Source organism: Sminthopsis crassicaudata, chromosome 4 (genome assembly GCF_048593235.1).
Source record: "Sminthopsis crassicaudata isolate SCR6 chromosome 4, ASM4859323v1, whole genome shotgun sequence".
Classification (NCBI taxonomy): domain Eukaryota; kingdom Metazoa; phylum Chordata; class Mammalia; order Dasyuromorphia; family Dasyuridae; genus Sminthopsis; species Sminthopsis crassicaudata.
This window is the reverse complement of record NC_133620.1, coordinates 223,041,431-223,055,123: the sequence shown is the minus strand read 5'-3', so window position 1 is coordinate 223,055,123 and position 13,693 is coordinate 223,041,431.

Here is a 13,693-nt window from a genome sequence, read left to right as displayed (position 1 = left end):
AGGCTAGCAGGCAAGACCATTCATTGGCTGTGGGCTCATAATTATGTTAGGTAATAGTGTAATGACAAGGGATGAAGTGTCAACAAAACTAGTTGGGTAACTTTCCATGTAATTGAGTCACTTCTGTCATGTGGAGTGTAGACATCATCATAAGGCAAAAACAAGGGTTTAAGTCCTCCAGTTAGCTCCCTGTATTTAGCAAGTGAATTTATGGCCATCTAAGAGAACTTTTAATCACCATTCCTATGGAATCATAACAAAATGTTTAATACTAATTAGAACAAAATAGAGGTACAACTAATCATTATTTCTTTACCCTCAGGTACCTACTGCCAATCAAGACAGTGGAGAACCTGATAGAACATATGTGTTAAGGTACTATTTCTTCTAACCTTCTTATCAATTCTTTCTCCATTGCTCCCTGCCCTTCTGGGCTCAGCTTTGCTCCCTTCTCTCTCATCCTCACTCCTTCAAAAAGAAAACCAGAATCTTGCTTTACTTAGACCCTTGAGATCCTCTTTCTCTCTTCCCAATGATAGTCACTGGGGTCCTTTTTGGATTCCTCTCCCTGTATAGTGGACAAGACTCTCACACTTAACATGACTAAGAAATACCGAATCTCCCCAGTAAGATTCTCTAGTCTTTAGAATCTGCAACTTTATCTCAAAGCCCTCTGCATTTTTAACATTTGCCCTGCTGCTCTGCTTTCCAAATCCCCTGGCACTGCAGTCAGATTCTTTGATGCATATGAAAGACCTCTGGGCCTTGCCATCCACTCTACTGTCTCCCCTGATTCAAGTGTGAGCTCTGAGATCAAGAACTGTCTCATTTCTCTATTTATATCCCCAGTGCTTAACATATATTAAGGTTTTAATCAATATTTTTTCATCCATTGATTTACCTCTCAATTTTCAATCCCTCTTGTGATATAGATGACAAATATTCAAGATTGTTTTCATTAGTTGATCTTGAAGCCCAGAGAGTTATGAGCTAGCATTATCACAAACCTTGAGGATTTGACTAGGTTTTCATATTCTATAACTCAAACTAATGTTTTCCTTATACTCTCACAGCAACAGGAGAACTATCTACTTTTCTGTGGGTGAAATAACTATACTATAGAGGAAATTTTGGATTTCTGATAGGTGAATTCACTTGATTACTTAAAAATTGTATGATCCAGAGGACAAATTAATTGAGGATGTCTAGACACCTTCCTTGGTTAGGAATTATTACCACAGAAAGGTCTTTAATAACCTGAAGTAGTGAAAAAAATGCAGCATCTAGAGTCATCTCACTGGGATTTAAATTCCATCTTTAATCTTTTAGCCATGTGACTTTGGTCTTAGTTTCTTAGTTTCTTCTGGGTTTTAGCTTATTCATCTATAAAATAAGAAGTTTGAACTAAATAGTCTCTAAGATTCCCTTCCAGATTTGAATATATAATCCTATGATCTGCGGGACAGTTAAGTGGTACAGCACTTTGAAAAGAGAGCTAAAGTGGAGTTAGGAAGACCTTGAACAAGACATTTAACTTTTATTTGCCTCAATTTCCTCATCTGTAAAATGGGTTTAATAGTAGCACCTAAAATTGAAGAGTTGTTATAAGGATCAAATGGAATAATATTTGTAAAGCATTTAGTGTGATTTGGCACATAGTAGGTATTATGCAAATGTTAGCTATTATTAATATGATTATATTATTATTCAAACAAGTCTTGTCCTTGATTGATAATGACTTTCTATCTACCCCTATACTTTTCTCAATAAAATCTCCTCCAAAGAGTGTTGGAAAGGGGATACTGTCAAAACTAAAGCTAGGTGAAGCAGTGGAACTGGTCACATTTGAGACATCCTGTGCTAACATCATTGGTCGGTAGGAATGACATATGGCTGTGAAACTTAAAAATAAGCATGGTGATTGTTTCTGATTCTATTATTTGTGGTTAAAGATTTAGACCCAGGTAACATTTTCTGGAGTTTGAGAATTATATAGTTGCACTGTTTAGAATCCAATATCCAACAAATATTTAAGAGCCTACCATGTGCCAGATGCTGGCCTAAGCTCTGGGGATACAATTAATAAAAAGAAAGACAGGAAACTTCCCCATTAGAGTACATCTTTCCTGTGGGAAGGCAGCCATGAAATCAAAACATGGTTGTAATGTGCTTCCTCAGGGACTTCATGTACTCTGGCTGCATTAGGTACTTGCTCTGGTAGCTGAGGGTTAATTTTCTAATACAGTTGAATCTGTGATAATAAAGCTGTTTCTTAGACAGCCTTGGTTACATCTTTAAAGAGACAATTATCCAAAACTCTCCTTCTTCAACCTTGTACTCTATTTGAGAGTCTCCCCATTCATACTCCCACAGAGATTCTTCTCAGAAATTCTCTTGGATCTCTGCAAGAATGAACAAAAACCCGACCTCATTCCCAAACATTTTATGTACAGTTTTGGGGGAGGAATGTCACATGTGAGCAGTTGTTTGCTGATAGCATTGGAGATGGCACGTGGAAAACCAGAATGATATGTTCTTCAAAATCACTACTGGCTTATCTCTGATTTTGTACCTCCCTCCATACAGTCTATGCTTCATGCATGTGAGTGTATGCATGCATGCACGCACGCACACACACACATATGCACACACACACCTGATTGCAGATAGTGCCATGGATCAAATTTTGTGAAGGAATGCAAATCCTACCTTAGTGTCATTACACTGTTCTTGGGATGCTTTTCTTCTCTTCCTGGGGGAAATAGGTGATTGTAGATTTATTTATTTATTTTCATTTATTTTTAATGGTGCCATATTCTAGCATTCAAATACTTTGTATTAATTCTCCCAGGTTCAAGAAAGAGATACTTTTATGTTGATTCTACAGATGTGCAACAGACACACAAGCTTCAAGAAGCTTGCATTTTGGGGGGTAGGGGTGGAGAAATAGAATGTGTACATAAATTAATATAATACAAGGAAACTCAAATGGGAAAGTACATACCCAATGAAGCAATCACAGATGGCTTCTTGAAGGAGATGGTACCTGAGCTGATCCTCGAAGGCAAAGATTCTTGGAGGCAGAGATAACACACATGGATATATATAGATATATATCTGTGTGAGTATATACACACATACACAAATGCATATATATTTGTATGTATATATAGAGTATATGTCTATGTATTTATAGTGTTTTGAAGTTTTAAATCAGTTTTCTTTGTCAACTTATTTGATCTTCACAACTGTGCTATTTTTATTTTCATTTTGAGATGAAGAAACTGAGACATAAGAAAGTTATGTGTACAGAGTTGCATAGCTAGTAAATATCTGAGGCAGGATTAGACTTTAGGTCTTTCTGACCCATAGTCCTAAATCCTACTATAACACCATCTATTAGAAATGAAGAGGAAGTTAATTCCAGACATAGTGAATGACTTGTGTGAATATATTGCAGTGGGTAACTATGTAAAAGTCCAGTTTGGCTACAATGTTTGTAAAGGAAGATAGTATGAAATTAAGCAAGAAAGGTAAGTTAGAGATATATTATCAAAAGCAGTAAATTTAGACCTAGAAGTTTATAGTTTATCCTAATAGACAAAGGGAAATTGCTTAACATTTTTGAATAGATCAGTCTTATACTGTCAAGTCATTGATAAGTCATTATGTCAAATCAGGCATAAGCTATTTGCTGGGTGAATTGGAGAAGAGAGAGATTATAAGTAGGAAGACCAATTAGTAAGTTATTATAGTAGTCCAGGTGAGATATGATCAAGGATTAAATTGTATGGTGACAAAGTGAAGAAAAAAGAATGGATTTCAGAGTAGAATCAATAATACATAATAAATAAATAATAAATAATAATTTCTCTGATTAGAGAAAGGGTGTCCCACAAGAATTTTTTAAAAAGAATGATATTGGGGATTTCTGAAATAGAATTATAGCTCCAAAATTATGGATCTGGACGTCTGGAAGGATGGAGACACCCCATAAATTCAGCTGGGGAAAGATAATGAGTGCTATTTTTGATATATTGATTTTGAGGTACCAAAGGATATCTATAAAGAAACATCTAATAAGTAGCTAATAATGAGCAACTGAATTTAAGCAAGAAATTAGAGTTAGATGTTTTGCTTTGGGAGATGTGCTAGTAAAACTGCTACTTGAATCTTTGGCAGATAAGAGAGAAAAATAAAGAGAGAAAAGGAAGCCCAAGAAAATTCCACATCTAAGGGAGAAGAATTGGAGGATGTTAGCAAAAAAATAAATAAATAAAAATAAAACTGAGGCTGGGTCAGACAGATAGTAAGAGAAATATAGGAAACCATCTCTATGAAAATTTAAGGATAAGAGTTTCTAGAAAGAGGGATGGTAGTTAACAATATCAAGCAAACAGTATCAACTGTCAAGAAGGATAAAATATTTCATTATTATTATTTATTTATTCTCTATCTTAGAGAGAGCAACACTTACTGAGTAGTGGAGACAGAAGGTAGATTGCAAAGGACTGAGAAATGACCTAATGATATGGAAGTAAAGGCAACTAATGTAGATGATTCTTGCTAGAACTTTGGCAGTGAAAGTGTAAAAAACCATGGGATAAATTGAGGGGATGACAGGATCAAATAGGGGATTTCTATGTTTATGATAGACTTAACCTTAAGGTTTTAGGAAAGAAGTTTTGGTGGAGCCACTTAGAAGAGTGGGGTTGAGAATAAAGAGAAAAAGAATAAAAGTTTTCATATAAAACAGTGAGTGTTTATTTGAAAGTTCATATGATGGCTCTATAGTGGAGCCAGTAGCTAATAGTGTTACAGAGCTAAAGAGCACAAAGAGTAGAAAGCACAATGTGGCAGCTGATGATCAAAGTCTGTGAAAAGAAGTCATTATGGAGAACAATTTATAGTTGATGGGCTCAAGACTAAAGAGATAAAAAAAAAAAGACCAAAGGAAGAGTAAGATTTAGCCAAGACCATTTTGGTGAACATGAAGAAGAATGTAGAATCATTTCTGGTGGAATGAAGCAGAGGGAAAGCAAGAAGTATAAGAGGTAGAATTAAGATGGAAATGTCTTAATTCAAAGTCAAAATAAAAGTATGTTTCATACTCAGTTTTCTTGGACTACATTCACTGCTTATCTTGAAGTAATGTGGGATTCCAACTTTGTGTGAAAATTTTCAGCAGCAGCAGTAGTTCCCAGCTGCTTGTGCTTTCTGTGTAAATATCACTTTCTTCACTTATATAGGCAGTCCCCAATATTCAAGTAGGATGAGTTTTAAAGTTCATTTATGTAGTGGTGATATTATCATGATTTGGAGTAGGGATTATATTTTCCCATAGAAAAAAATAATGTGAGACTAGTGATATTTGTGTTAGCCAAATGCCCCACAAAGGTTAGCAATTTTGGTCTGGGGAATAATACATAAAAAAGGAAGGAGTGTGAAGTAGGAGAAATAGGATTGGAGGCCTTTTCATCTAAGTTTTTATCCTTCTTTTGACTTCACTTGCATGCCAATTAGGAAAGATCTTGAGAGTAAAAGAAGCATCATTATCCCAGACATCATACAATTACTCTGGGATTTGAGGGGAAATGCTTAAAATGATTGTTAGGGGTACAAACTCATCATGGATGATTTAATAAGAGTTCAGTGGAATTGCCTAGTTCAAATGAGATAGATGTCTAGCACCCAGGACCCTAAATTCAACACTGGAGTGGAAATGGGCAAAAGAACAGACAATATTAATCTGGGGCTTCTGTTGGTTTTTGTTGACTGCTTTTTTGGATATGTTGACTCACATTCTTTGGCTATATATGAAAAGAACTGCAACTTTCACTGTTAGGAGTGGATGATGAGCAATGAGCAAAAGATAACCTTAAACAGACTAACAAAAAACAACTTTGTGACCATGAAATCAATAAAAATGATATGATAGAGAAAAGAGAGCAGAAAATAGAAGCTTAAGCAGGGAACATGATGTTGACATTACCTAAGGACATTTGTAATACTTCAGTGTCAGAATTGTTAGTTTCTCTGCATAAATATGTACCTCAACCAGACAGAAACCCTCATATGTTTTCCATTATACATTTTCTGACCATACATATTTGCTACATATATGCATTCCAAGTATGTTCACTGGCATTCAAAATTTTCTGTATGTGTGCACTTCCACACTGGAGACTATATTTATATAGTCACAACAAGGTTGAGGTAGGGAAATCTTTTTTAAGTTACTTTATTTACTTGATTAGGTTTTGCTTTGGACTAAGACATCTCCCAGTTGACTGATCAAAGTAAACCTTTTTAGGGGATTAATTAGCTATAGTTTTCAGTAGATACCTAATTATAGGTAACTATATTGAAACTAGGGTAACTTCTCTAGTACCACATGCTTTAGAAAGAATGTAATGAAGGATAGTTGGATTCACAATATACCTATACATAACTGTATTCAGCATAAAGACAAGTTATTTCCATTGCATCTAACCATTTATAGCATTGTTTCTCTGGGCAAAACCAGAATAGCAGGAAAATATTCCTTAATGAGAGTGCCTAGAAAGCAGTTGGGGAGGGGCATTAAATGGAGAAGGGGGACGCTGACTGCTTGACTCAAATAAACAATTTACTTTCTTCATCTCTAAATCTGTAGAAGATTTGTATGTAAGAGGAATCATTTTTTGATCAATTACTTTTTCAATATGCCAAATTGGAAAACAAAGATTATTCACTGAGGATGGAGACTGGGATTTCCTTGACACCTGTCCACAATCTTAGATCTGAAAAAGTCCTTTGGATCTTCTACTACAACACCTTCATTTTACAAGTAGCCTTTCTTGGTTCCTTCAATTCTAGGGTCTTCTCTCTGTTGATTATCTCCAATTTATGCTATGTGTATGTGTGTGCGCATATATGATTTTTACATCATTGCTTACATGTCATCCCTGATCCCCATTACATAGTAAGCTTCTTAGAAACAGGAATTGTCTTTAGCCTTTTTTTTTTTTTTGCATTCCCAGTACCTAATACAATGCCAGGAACATAGTGGATGCTTATAAAAGCTTACTAATTAACTATATAAGAAAACTGAAATGTAAAGATGTGAAAATGACTTCTTCAATGTTCCCTAGCAGAGTTAACTGATAAATAGCAAACCAAGAGTCTCCCTCAGATCTTCAGACTTCAAGCCTAGCACTCACCATTGTATCATGCTTCTTTAGTTCTGTATATGCTGCAGTTGGGTTGTGAAGCTGTAGTTAAGGTGGTGGAAACTTTGCACTTTAATGGCCAATGACTCATATTTTCTATTTAAAATGCCAGACTCTGGTGTTGCATTGTCTTCAGATGAGCAATTACTAATATAATATTGCTCAGGCTGTGTAGCTGTTCATCTCTATTATCTAAGCTTGCCCACCTGCCCAGTGTTCCATATAATGTACCCAGCATGAATACAGGCTCAATGACCATGGCACAGGTCACTTAGAAAAAATAAGAGCTGTATGGGTTTCTCAATAGGAAAGCAGAAACAATTTGTTATTTAATCTATTATAAAGCACAGGAAACATTTTTTGAACAGACTGAAAAATATTACAGGAAAATGTTGGGACTAGTCTCTGAAAATTGTCTTACATTTGGGATTGTTGATGTATAAAACTCCCTAATATTACTTAAAGTCCTTTTATTTTCTTCTCCTTTCTCTTCTTCCTTATTTTTCTTCCTCTTTCTCCTATTTTTATCCTTCCTATTTTCCTTTTCTTCCTCTTTAACACTTCTTCTTCTTCCTCTTTTTCCTTCCCCATTCTTTCTTCTCTTCTTCTTGTTCTGAGTCATTTTTTTCTCTTTCTTTTCCTCCTTTCCTTTTTCTCCCTCCTTCTCTCCTTTCCTCCTCTGAATGTCTAAATTAGTTTCTCTTGATTGGTAATTTAGATACTTCTAAAAGAATTCATGATTAAATCTATTTAATCCCTTTCTTAATTCCTTCCAGTTTTCAGCCAAATTCTACTATGCTGTGATTGAATCAGATAAACAAGCAGTGTGAAATCAAATGAATCACAGAATCTCAGAGTTGGAAAAGACTTTAGAAGATATCTGATTCAAATCATGTCTAAAAAGGAATTCCCACCACAATGTCCCTAACAAGAAACCATTCACTTTCTGTCACAGACCTCCTAGGAAGGTGGGGAAGATTCACCATATTGTGAGGCAGCCATTCTATTGCTGAAGAGTTCCTCTCCTAACGTCAAGCCTAAAGCCTCTTTGAATCTTCTACTAATTGTTCATAATTCTCTCCCTTCTCTCACCCCACTCTTCACTCTGGACCAAATAAATTAATTTAATATTTTTTTCATGTGGCAGCTCTTCAAATAATTTGTCAACTGCCCCTTCCCCCTCCCAGCCCCAAGTCTTCTCTTTTCTTACATAAACATGCCAAGTTCATTCAGCTGGTTCTCATATGGCATAATCTTCAAGCCCTTCACCACCCTGGTTATTCTCCAGATGGGCTACATAATGGCCTTTCTAAAATGTGGCACACTGAATATCGTAGCATAATATAATAGTTCTACACCATACCTTCCTTAATGTAACCTAATTGTTACATTACAATTGTCTGATTGTTAAATCTTCAGTGTATTTACATTGAAGAAATAGCTAATTGCTACAAACTATTCATTGGTTTTTTGACCTTTAGACTTAAGAAAGTGATGAAAAAAATGCTAATGATTGGACAGTTAGGTGACACAGTGGATAAAGCTCATTCATCAGCTCATTTTAAAGATGAGAAAACTGAGGCAGAGTTAAAAGATTTGTCCAGGGTCACATAGCTAGTAAGTGTCTGAGGTTGTATTTGGATTCAGTAAAATGAATCTATCCAGTTCTAAGCCACATATTCCACCTAGTATTCCATCTAGATTATGTCATAGTTGCATCTTATTTTTCATCTGAAGTAAGTTGTTGAACATTTACAAATCACTGTCAAAGATCACATTAGCTTTCTTAGTGGTTGTCTCTCAGTGTTGATTCATATTGAGCATATTGAGCTCATAGGCCACTGAAAGCTTCAGATATTTTCTTTAGTTAGACTACTCTATAGCCAAGCTTCCTGTACAATGTAATTTCAAATTGGGGGGGGGGAACTCTTGTAAAATTTTATATTTATTTAAACTTTGATTCATTTTATCAGAACCAATGTTCTGATCTGTCAAAATCTTTTTTAAAGATTTTTTTGGATCTGTGTTCTATCAATCAACAGGGTAAACATTCCTTCTAACTCTTGTCATCTATAGATTCATGAAGGATTTATAAAAATGTTAAATATCACAGAGAGAAGCATAGATACCTGGGACACTCCCCAGTTCCAAGTGAACATTAAAACATGAGTTGCTTTTTGTGTCTAATCATTCAAATAATTTCTGTATCAACTTAATTCAACTATCAGCTGATTCCCATGTCTCTATCTGGTCTTTAAAAATTATGGCAGGTAATACCATGAAACAGAACTGAATTGAAAGTGAAGGGAGGGCTGTGCAAAATCCCCAGCCTCATTTTCTCCTCCAGAGCCATTTGGGTCTAGTGGCCAAATACAGATTAGGACCATGGAGATGGCCCTGAGTGCAGTGGGACATTTTGGTCTTCTTAAACTAAGGTCTTTAACAGATCTGACTAACTAACTAACTAAGGTCTTTAACAGGTTTGACTAAGGCAACTAAACATTCAGTGAATAAGGCTAGGTAAGAACGAAATAAGGCAAAGAAGGTATTTTTTTATCTAGTAAAAAACAAGTCAATATGGGAAGGCATGACTCTCAGGGTCTCTGGCCAAAACAGAAGCAATTCTATTTACATTTATTCTGAGGCAATAAGGTCCCAAACAAAGCCTAAGTGTGCCTTGGCCTGAAACTTTTTGCAGGCCAATCAATGAGAGCCAGAGTGATTTGGGTTTAAGGTATGCTCCTTAAGAAAGAAATCCAACCAGTGAACCCCAAGTGTTTTCTGAGGTTTCAGAGATCAAAATTTACCTTTTTTGGGGGCAGAGAACTGGTAAAAAGGAAAAGAAACAAACAAACAAAAAAAAAAAAAGAAAAAGAGAAAAAGAAAGGAGTGAAAGAGAAGATTAAGAAACAAAGACACATTTAGGTTTTGTTTGGAACCTGTCATTCCTTCTAGATTTTTTTTTTTTTTTTGGCCTAGAAGAAAAAGGTCCTTCTTTGCCTCAATTTTCCTACCTAGACTTAATCACTGAATGGGTGGAGCGTCAGTCAAACTGAGACCTTTGTACTTCTTAGCTTAAAAAAAAAAAGAAAAGAAAAGAAAAGAAAAAAAAGCCTCAATCACTGAAGATATCCTGATGGATATCTTAGCAGCCACTGCATCCAGGGCCATCTTCAGTCATCCTATGCTATATCTGGCCACTGGATCTTGATGGCTCTGGAGGGGAAAGTAAGGCAGGTGAGCTTGCACAGCCTTCCCTCACTTAAATTCAATTCATTTGCATGTCATGGCATAACCTTCCCCATGTCATGGTCCTTTTTGAGGATGAAAGACAACAACAACATTCACTTTCTACTTTTCTGCTACTTTCAAATATCTAAATAGAGCTCTGATCTTACTAATATGAATGCTCCCTCTTATGATACATATAATAATTTATCCATGTCTGTCCATATTATATGCCTCTTATCTGTGTCCTTCCACAAATTTGACCAAGGAAGTATAACTTACTTTCTGGAAAACTTCCTAGACATCTGATCCCATGAGGATATAAGTGGAGCACATGGGTAGTAAAAGTTATGACTGGTTCTCATCATATGAATAAACTGTATTTTTTAAAAAAAATTTACATGTACATTTCCTTCATGAAATCCTTAACCCTGATTCCTTTTGGTCATTGCTCTTCTGTTATCTATTGGTTGCATTCTGCTCAAACCAGTCATATGCCTCTCTTAAATATTATGTAGCTATAAAAGACAAAATAACTTCTTTTTCATCTTCCTTGCCTTCTAACATCACCAAAATTAACAAAAATTACTACTGATTATTTTCTTTTAAAAATCATTTCAATTATCGTAATAGTAAACTTTTATCTTTTTCTTCTCTTGGGAATCAAGAGTAGAGTTGGTGGAGATAAGGAAGTGCTTCTCTTATCTGTGTAAAGCCTATAATTTAAAGGAAGACATTGTGGTGAAATTCAAAGTTTGTGTATTTATGTCCCCTGTGAAGACACCATGTCTATTTTAAAGGTAATAAAACTGTAATTCAAGTTAATATTTGCAAAGATCTATTATGGACCTCCAAACTTGCAGTTTGTAGCCTTTTGTAGAGATAACTTTTGTTTGAGTCATTCCCATATTTACTTGCCCCTCACATCTACAGAGTGATCCTTGGCTTCTTGGACTCAAAGAAGAGAAAATACAAAATGGAAATCATCTTTTACTCAGACTTTTATTCTGAAAACAGGTTTCTTCTCATGAAATTTCCATAGTCATTTCTACTTTTTCTTCATCCCCTCCAGGTTTCTATTTTCCTTCTAATCTTGACTGCATTGATTTTCTTTGTACAAAATCTTTTTTAATTTAATGTAATCAAAAACATCTATTTTACATCTTGTAATGCTCTCTTTCTCTTGTTGGGTCATAAATTCTTCTCTTATCCATAGCTCTGACAGGTAAATTAATCTATACTCCATTAATTCACCTTTTATGTATAAATCATGTACCCATTTTAACCTTATCTAGATATACAGAATAAGAAATTGGTCTATTCTTAATTTTTGCCAAACTGTTTTTTAGTTTTCCTAGCAATTTTTGTCAGAGGGTTCTTGTTCCAAAACTTGGATCTTTGGAATGATAAAACATTAAATTATTATAGTCATTTACTACTGTTATTGTATACTTAATGTCTTCTACTAATACACTACTCTTATTTCTTAGTATCAGATTGTTTTGATGACTACTGCTTTCCAATATAGTTTGATATCTGGTGCTGCTAGGCCACTTTCCTTCACATTTTAAAAATCAATTTTCTTGATGTTTGTGACCTTTTGTTCTTTAAGATGAATTTTTTATTAGTTTTTCTTTCTCTACAAACTAATTTTTGGTAGTTTTACTGTTATGACACTGAAAAGGTGAATAAAATTAGATGGAATTGCTATTTATATTATATTGGCTCAGTCTACCTGTGAGCAGTTAATATTTTTTTCAATTATTTAGATTTGACGTGTTAAAAAGTGCTTGTAATTGTGTTCAGATAGATCCTTGGTTTGTCTTGGCAGATACATTCTTCAGTATTTAATATGGTAAACCATTGCTTTAAATGGAATTTCTTTTTAACCCTTCCTGCTAGATTTTGTAATATATAGAAATGTTGATGATTTATGCAGGTCTATTCTATATCTTACAACTTCTCTAAAGTTGTTAATTGTTTCAAGTAGTTTTTAGTTGATTGTCTAGGCATTTTAGTTTTGTATAACTTTTATTGCATTATGATCTGGAAAGGATGCGTTTAATAGTTTTGCTTTTCTACATTTGTTTATGAGGTTTTTAACACCTAACATATGGTCAACTTTTATGTAGATGCCATGTACCTCTGAGAAAAACATATACTCATTTCCCAAATATCTGTTATATCTAATTTTTCTCACAGTCTATTCATCTTCTTAACTTCTTTCTTGTTTTTTTTTCCCCCGAGGCTTTTTTTTGTGGTTAGATTATCTAATTTTGAGAGGGAAAAGTTGAGATTTTCCCCTCCTAATATAGTTTTACTGTACATTTCCTCTTATTACTCATGTAATTTCACCTTTTAAAATTTGGATGCTGTATCATTTAGTGCTTATAAATTTAGCATTGATACCATTTATTGTTTATTGTTTATGGTACCTTTTAGCAAGATTAGTTTTTCTTCCTTTTGCTTTGTCTGACATTATGATTGCTGCTTTATTTGTTTGTTTATTTCTGCTGAATCATAATAGATTCTGCTCTAACCCTTTACTTTTACTTGGTGTGTCTCTCAGAATCAAATGTTTATAATATAAACAAAATGTTTATAATACAAACAAATGTTTATAATGTAGAACTCCATTTTTAATCAATTCTGTTATCTGTCTCCATTTTTAAGGGTTAGTTATGATTATTACTGTAGGTTTCCCTCCATCCTATTTTCACCTGCTTTAGTCGCCCTTCCCCTCCTCAAAAAGATTTTGCTTCTGACTACCATCTCCTCTAATCCACCTTCCCTTCTGTCAAACTTTGCTCCTTTTCTTATTTTCTTCTACTCCTACTTTCCTAAAGGGTAAGATGGACTGCTAAACTCAACTTCTTTGAGCCAATTTTGATGAGATTTTCAAGCATTGCCTGCTATGTCCCCCATTTTCCTTTCCACTGCAATAGCTCTTTCATGTCTTTCTTTTTTTAATTATAGCTTTTTATTTCAAAATATATGTGTATAATTTTTCACATTTACCCCTACAAATCCTCGTGTTCTAATTTTTCCCCTCCCTTCTCCTCTCCCTAAGTTGGCAAGTAATCCAATATATGTTAAACATGTGCAATTCCTCTATACATATTTCCACAAATATCATTCTGCACAAGAGAAAGCAGATCCAAAAGAGGAAAAATGAGAAAGAAAATAAAATGCAAGCAAAAAACAGCAAAAAAGAGTTGAAAATGCTATGTTGTGGTTCATATTCAGTTCCTACT